The 7,710-nt window shown below is 46.8% G+C and overlaps 1 pseudogene; it reads left to right on the top strand.

Annotated features, from left to right (window-relative positions):
* The first annotated feature begins 2,328 nt into the window (after nt 1-2,328).
* Nucleotides 2,329-6,843, top strand: LOC136493152 (uncharacterized membrane protein At3g27390-like; annotated as a pseudogene).
* Nucleotides 6,844-7,710: the final 867 nt, after the last annotated feature.

Consider the following 7,710-nt stretch of genomic DNA (forward strand, 5'->3'; position numbering starts at 1 on the left):
GGCCAGTCGATTCCAGGCGTCGGGGTGAGAGCCAGCGGCACGCGAGCTCCACCAGCACCAGCGGCGGTGCGCGAGCACCACCATCGTCAACACCACTAACACAGGCCTTGGCTCAGTTGGGCAGGCGGCGCACGCGATGGGTAGGAGTAGGCTTCGCGTGCGACGAGAGGGAGGGATCGAGGCGGAGTTTGGCGACAGCAGCGAGCGCGGAGTGGGACAGGGGCGCCCAGCGCGTGACGTGGATTTAGGCGCGTGGTGAACAGCGCAGGTGAGCGGCACCCGTGGCGTATCATTTGGGTAGTTTGTTTCGCTGAAATTTGGCTTATGCTAAAAAGTAAGTAGTGTTGCAGAATAGGGCAATTATCAGAACAAAATACTCCAGCGGTCCCACCGCTTGACTTTCTCGCATGATACAGTACTATGTATGCCGGTGGACGAGTAGCCGCCCATGAGTTGGCCACTGCCGCAGTTGAATCCAAGAACCCAAAACAAAAGAAACAAAAAGGCGAGGCTACAGGGCACGTTTGCCAAATTTGGCCAAAATTGTTTCAGGTGTAGCCATGTAGGGTCACCCTCTCCTGTTCACACTTCCCACTTTCGTAGCCGTTAGAAAGCGTCCGATTCGCATCGCCAGCGCCGCCGTGCCGTGGGTACTCCGACCCCCCATCCACAGCAACCGCCCGCGCAAACGCAATGGGTCAGGTCAAGTTAAAGGCCCTCTCGCTCTCGAGCGGGGAGAACGTCGTGACGACATCCTAGGCGGATGAAAACGGGACAAGAAATTCCCGTACCGACCGACACCGTATACCGCATTAACTGACCGCATACCGTTTTGCAGGAAAAACAGGAAACATGAAACCGACACCGTATTTTAGGCAGGAACCGGAACGGAATCAGTTAAGGAATTTTCCGACCGTATTCATGGTTCCCGTATTCGGGCAGGAAAATTTCCGGCGGTATTCCCGTATCTTGTAACCTAAACCTCATATTCAGCCCACTGATTGATGCAGCCCACGAAACCTCCCGCTCCCCCGCGCCACAGTCCTAGCCCACTCTCGTCCGCTACTCCCTCCCGTCCGTCCCAAAAACGGCAGCCAAACCCTATCCGCTATCCCCGAGTCCTCGACTCGACGACTCCCATCCCGTGTGGCACCGCCTCCACCCCTCTGCGAGAGCGAGACTGACCGGCTGCCCCTGGCGACTACGAGCGGCTGAACGCTGCGCGCCTGCGCCGCTACCCCTGGCCGGCCCTAGCCGCTGTCGCCCCTAGCCGGCCGGACTCCCGCAGCCCCGCCTCCACCTCGGCCCGGCGTGCGCCAGCCAGCCTCCTCCCATCCTCTGGCCCCTGCCGGCCTCCTCCCGTCCTTCGGCCCCTAGCCGCATCAGCTGTTAGCGGTCTGCATCAACGAATAAAGGTCAGGTGTTGTTCTGGCCGGAAAGTGGTTCACCCATGATGAGACACCGGAGGGGGGCCTTCAATAGTTGGATTGACCTGCCGCTGGTTGCTGATCAGCGTGTGTCGGTGTAGCGCTACCTACCTGTTACCATCTACTGCATGTGAGGCTGCACTGATTTTTTTGTCATGATGCAAGTCGCAGCCGACGATGGATTCAGAACTGAAAACTGATTGGTGGCGTCTCCCTCCACATAGCTATATTGCTGCATTAGCCGCATCTGGACTAGAACAAGGATGCCAGAAATGGTAAGCTGTGAGACTGACCGGGTGTGTGCAACAAACTGGTAGATTCTGAAGAAGTAGATGTCAATGATTTTTATTTCTAAACATGGAGGGGAAGTCAATGTCAGCGTGGGTTCACGGGATGAGGCAAGACGATATCGATATACAGTAGTTGCTAAGTTTTGGTTTCAGTCATCAATTCTGATCCTTCATGGTGCAACAATATAACAACGCTCCAGGATGTTATGAACTTGTCCACTTGTTTGCATATGGTTGCTATCGTTGCATCAAGCTCATTGTTTTAAGTGGTTACATATATTGATGTTCCTGTTTAGTGTTACCGCTTCCCGATCGTAATCGACACGTTTCCGTTCGAAATATTCCGTTCTCGATATTTCGTAATACCAGTTTTGTTTTTCCGTTCAGCCTTCCCGTTTCCGTTTCCGGCAAAAAAAAATTCAGGAGCGAAAATGGTTGACATTTTCCCAACCTGACCGTTTTCATCGTTCCTGGCCGATAAACAAAGCAAAGGCAAGCAAACCTGCCCAGCGCGCTGCGCAATCGCCGCCCTCCTGCCCTCGCCCAACGGCAACGAATCTGCCTGGCTTCCAGCAGCCTCACCCGCTCATCACTTCATCAATCATCAGTCATCACAGCCCGCCAGGCCGCCAGCATCAGATTCCCTACTAAACCCTCTTGTTGCGGTTTCTATTCTATCAGTCCAGATAATCACTCGCATTATTTTCCCACTACTCGGAGGCCGGACCGCCGAAGGCCGGAGCCAATCAGTTCCATTCACCTTTCCTCCCCACCACCAGCGAATGATTTTGATGGAGTTGCAGTTTTCCGGACTGTGGTGGTAACTACTCCTATTCTTTCCCACCACCACCAGCAGCTTCTCTGCAATTTTACCCCTCACAAAGAGTCCCCAAAGTCCTCTCTCCTCCAACCTCCTGCCAACGGCACGCCTGTGTGTCACCGGAGGCGGTCCCACTTCCCCTGTCTTCTTGCTCACGCCGCTTGCGGTTCTCCTCCTCACGGCTCCATCTCCGGATCCTTGAGTTTGGATAGAACTGGAGACACAATAGAGGAGCGCGCAGTTTCCCTTCCCCTCCCAACAAGGTTTTCCTGGGTTCTTGCCTGTGAGCTCTGCGGAATTGAGAATTCTGACAGGAACCGGCTTGGAGGAAGGAATGATCGAGAGGATTTTGGTTAAATAGAAACCTTTCGGTGGTTAAGAATTGGGAGCTTTGGAGGAAAATTCGAGTCTTTGGGCTCTAGGTTGGTCGGGACGAGCCGAGGAAGTTGCCAATGGAGCCGCCGACTGGGTTCTGGACCTCGCTGTTGAGCTTCCTCAAGTTCTTGCCCTACTTCTGCGGCCCTCCTCATCCTTGGGTTCATCAAAGGTGACTTGTTGTTCTGTCTCTTTTCTCTCTGCTCATTTCAATCCACGCATTTAGTTCGAATTGGTGGTAAAATGGGAGGGCTGTGACCAACAACCCTCGTGCAACCTCTGCCTTGAACAGGATGCCTCTCTTGATTTCCCGTTTTGCTCGTACAGGGCTGCTTGATTCAGAGTTTCCTCCCTGTTCTTGGAGAAATTAGTTAGGACCATTTAATGATTGGTGGGCTGTCCTAATTTCTGTTAGGCTCTTCTTTGACTTGAACCAAACGTTCACAGTGCGGCAGGATAAGTTTAAATAATTGCCGCGTGTTGATTTTAATGCCTGATTCTGTCTTGGAAATTTCCAGACCGGGTTTCATTAGAACAAGAACTTGTTGGGAGCTAGTCTCTGAAAATGTCCCTTTACCTGTTTTGTGTAAGAATTATCGAATTCCTCATGTTAGGTTTCAGTAACTCAGCCCAATGTCTTTGGTCTCTTGACTGCTTGTTTATGAATGAAAATTCAGTTATTTATTCATGTACTGCGGTTAGAATTGCAAGTATCTGCAATCGAAAAGTTAATGCAATTTTGGAGATGGAATGATGGAACGACATATTACTACAAAAAACAATGATGGAATGACACATGGTATACGATACGCAATCCTCATTTCACAATATTTGATTGAATTGTCAGGTGTTTTGTTGTGCCCTTGGGCATGTCTGATTATGGCAATTGGAATATCTGCACTAATCCTGGGCTTATGGCCTATGCACCTGATTTGGACATACTATTGCATTATCAGGTACATGTCCTGCAGTTCCATTTTTGGCAACTTCACATTAAATTACTAACGGAAAGTGCTCACATTTTGTTTCCTCCATTTTCTTGAGGCAGAACCAAGCTGGTGGGACCTGTAGTAAAGCTTCTGCTTCTTATTGCTGCTACTGCAGTGTTGATCGTATGGTTGACAATTGGCATCCCGGGAAGTGTATTTGCTGGACTAGTATATGGTTTTCTAGCACCCATAATGGCTACATTTGATGCAGTTGGAGAAGGCAAAGAAAAGCCATTTGTTCATTGTTTTGTGGTAAGTTTTCCTTTGTATGAGTTGTTTATGCTTTATCTCTGCGGTCGTTTGTTAGCATATCTTTTACACTTTGCTTAGCTTGCTATTCTGAACTTCAGGATGGAACATGGAGTACTATCACTAGAAGCTGTACAGTAGTCAGGGACGTAAAAGATTTGCTTTTCCACTCCTATTTTTCAATTATGGATGACCTTCGTCTTCAGAAACCTCCTGACGGGGAGCCATATGAGATAAGGTCTGCATTCTGTTCGCTGTTTATATCTTTCACCTTTACACCTCAAGACCATAGACTTTTGTTGTTACTTTTTCCTCTCTTCTCCTTTTAGCGTTAGGCCTTTAGCTTTAATGTGAAAGAATCACTCTTTATGCTTGACTTGAGATAACATTTGCAAGAAAGCATGCATTCAGACATTCATTTTGAATAATATAGTCCACTGACAGTGCTTTGCATTGAGATGGCACTTTTCTGATTATTTTTCATCTGAAGAACAATGTACAATAAACTGACATATATGACTTTCTTTTTCCCAGATTGCTTGATATTCCCGGTGCACTAATAGCGGCCGCATTTGGGCTTCTACTTGATGGAATAATGTTTACATTAATTGCCTTCTATAAATGCCCTGTGATGCTTTTCAAAGGATGGAAACGACTGATTCAGGATATGATTGGGAGAGAAGGGCCTTTTCTGGAGACGGCTTGTGTGCCATTTGCTGGTCTTTCTATTCTTCTTTGGCCATTTGCTGTAGTAGGAGCTGTTCTGGCATCCATACTCTCCAGTGTCCCTTTAGGTGCTTATGGTGCAGTTGTAGCTTATCAGGTATGGTAAAATCCCCCCTTTTTTCAGTGCACTGATGACAGACAGTGCATACTTTCATCACATCATTTGTTGAGCAAGCATTGCCACCTTATGATGAAGTATCAGCTCATTTAACCTGTTGCTGTTGAAGTCATGGAGCTTGATCTTGTTCATGTCTCAGGAATCCTCCTTTATCATGGGACTTGCCTATGTGTTCTCGTCAGTGTCTATATTTGATGAATACACGAACGATGTTCTCGACATGGCACCTGGTTCTTGTTTTCCAAGGTAAATTAATACTGAATGTCTTTGGTTGCTATGGTAAAACAATTCAAAATGCCTGGTGCTGACTTTTGAAATCTATAGATTTAAATATCGGAAGGGCAAAGGTGAGTCTTCACACGGACATAGTGCTCCGTTATCCAGACCAGCCTCATTCGACAGGGAGAAGCAAGAAGGGAAAAGACCTCCATCTCGTGTTACTTCATTTAAGAACAGCATTGATGAGTTCAATCCATTCAAGGTGATTCTTTTCTCCTAAAATAGTCAGGCTGCATTACCATTGCTTATTGGCAATTCAAATTCTGTAGACCTTCACTTTCTGTACAGTCCAATCAGTATAGTACATGCTTAGAATAGGGTATTCACTGTGCAAATAAATTTTCAATAAAATGTTTCTGTTCTGGTAGTAATAATATGTGAACATATGAAGTCAGGGCATTATATAACTGAATGATACCGTTATGCAGTTGCTGGACCACCTATTTGCCGAATGCAGGAACCAGGGGGAGGCTTTGGTTAACAAAGGGTTGATAACAATGAAAGACATTGAAGAAACGAAGTCTGGAAAAGTTGGCAGCGGTGTTCTTAATGTTGGTCTACCAGCATATGTTATCCTTAATGCACTCCTTCGGTCTGCAAAAGCTGATTCTGTCGGGCTAATCTTAAGTACGTGCACAACAAAATTAGGTCTTCTTCCATTTTAACTGTTGTTATGAGTAGTTGTAGGGGTTTTTTTCGGGTTTTTATGACTCTAGCTTGACTTGCTTTGGAAAAAAAAATGCAGGTGGCGGCTCTGAGATTACATCTGACAATAGACCTAAAAATACCATCTTTGATTGGTTCTTTGACCCGCTTATGGTTATAAAGGAACAAATCAAAGCTGAGAACCTTACTGAAGAAGAGGAAGAATATCTGAAAATGCGAGTACTGTTGTCTGGTGATCCCAGTCGCCTAAAAGGTTCTCTGCCTCATGTTCCATCCTTGACCGAGCGTAAAAAGGCAGATATAGACGCATTCTCTCGCAGGTATCTCCTCCGTCCTCCCCTTCAGCCTTTATTTTGGAGGATGCAAACAGGGACGTTTACTAATCGATATTTTCACTCTGCTGCTGCCGCCGCAAGATTGCAAGGAATCACAAAGTCGATATCTAGATATCCTACAGCAAAGCGCCGCTTCGACGTCCTTGTGAAGGGCTCTTGTCAGAGCTCGAGAATACGATGGGTGGCAGCCAATCTGGCAATGGATCCCAGTCCCAGGCGCAGAGGCTGCGAAACTCGGTAGCCCGGATGCTCAGCCAGAAATCCATGGGCAAGACGGCCAGCATCAGGGATGAAGACCCAGAAGCGCAGATGACAAGATTGTCTCGCACCCCATGATAGTTTGTAGTTTGACGATGCGGTAGGTGTGGCTGGAACGTGTTAGCGTAGAGAAGCTTTCACATGCCATTCCAGTTTTGTACAAAAGAGTAGATGCTGCGGCTTGAACTGATTCTAACCATCGTCTTCAACTCATGTATACAGTTCCCAAAAAAAAACTCATGTATGGTTTGCATATTTTAGGTACTACATATCGTATATGCAATGTTTTTGTTGAAAGAGTAAATATATAACTACATATGTATCGTATATACAATGTTTTTGTTGAAAGAGTAAATATATAGTACTCACGTTGAATACATCGCCAAAGTAATAAAAAAAACACCGAAAATACGCAATCCACAACAGCTAGCGCTAGTTGAAGAGGGCGGGGCACCGGCGAAGATGATGTAGAGAAGGGTAGAACTCGTTGTAGCCCTGGGACGTGGGAGGCTACAAGTCCCATTTGAGATGAATTATTTGTCACACAAAATCTGATCAGTCGGACTCCGCAGGATTTTAAACGTCTTCCGGTGAACTGAACATTACTACCAGAAATTGAACGGATCCATGACTCATGGATGAGAAACTAAGAATGCATATCGTTCTTACATACATATATATAGCTGGTAAGCTGTATCATGAACATCATCGATTCATCCTCAGGCAGAACACAGTTTAAGCCCGACAAAAGAAGGAACTGCGTATGGTGTATGGCCATAACCGACAAAAATGCCATCAACAACATCACGCAGTTGGGCATGTGCTTTAGACAACTTATGGGGTTCGGCTAACTCTTGTAAAGCCCATCATCAGCTTTGGGGCTCGCCTGAAACCTGCACGTATCAGGTGGTCAGGTGGATAATGGCAAAAGGTTGAAGCAGGGTCAGTGCTTCTCTTCATTATTACCATGTTCAGCCCCAAAGGCCATCCGTGGGCTGGCTATCAGGCACGGTTTTTTTTTTAATTTTAACACTTTTTGAAACTAATTTTAAATTTAACACGGTCGGTTTTTTTAACTAACACTTTTGGCCGCGTCATTGTCTAGCGCGGCCAACGCCATGCATGGTGCGCGGCGGCAGAGGTATGACGTGGCGACGACGGAATCGCTGACCATTGAC

This window comes from Miscanthus floridulus, chromosome 11 (assembly GCF_019320115.1).
Source record: "Miscanthus floridulus cultivar M001 chromosome 11, ASM1932011v1, whole genome shotgun sequence".
NCBI classification, from domain to species: domain Eukaryota; kingdom Viridiplantae; phylum Streptophyta; class Magnoliopsida; order Poales; family Poaceae; genus Miscanthus; species Miscanthus floridulus.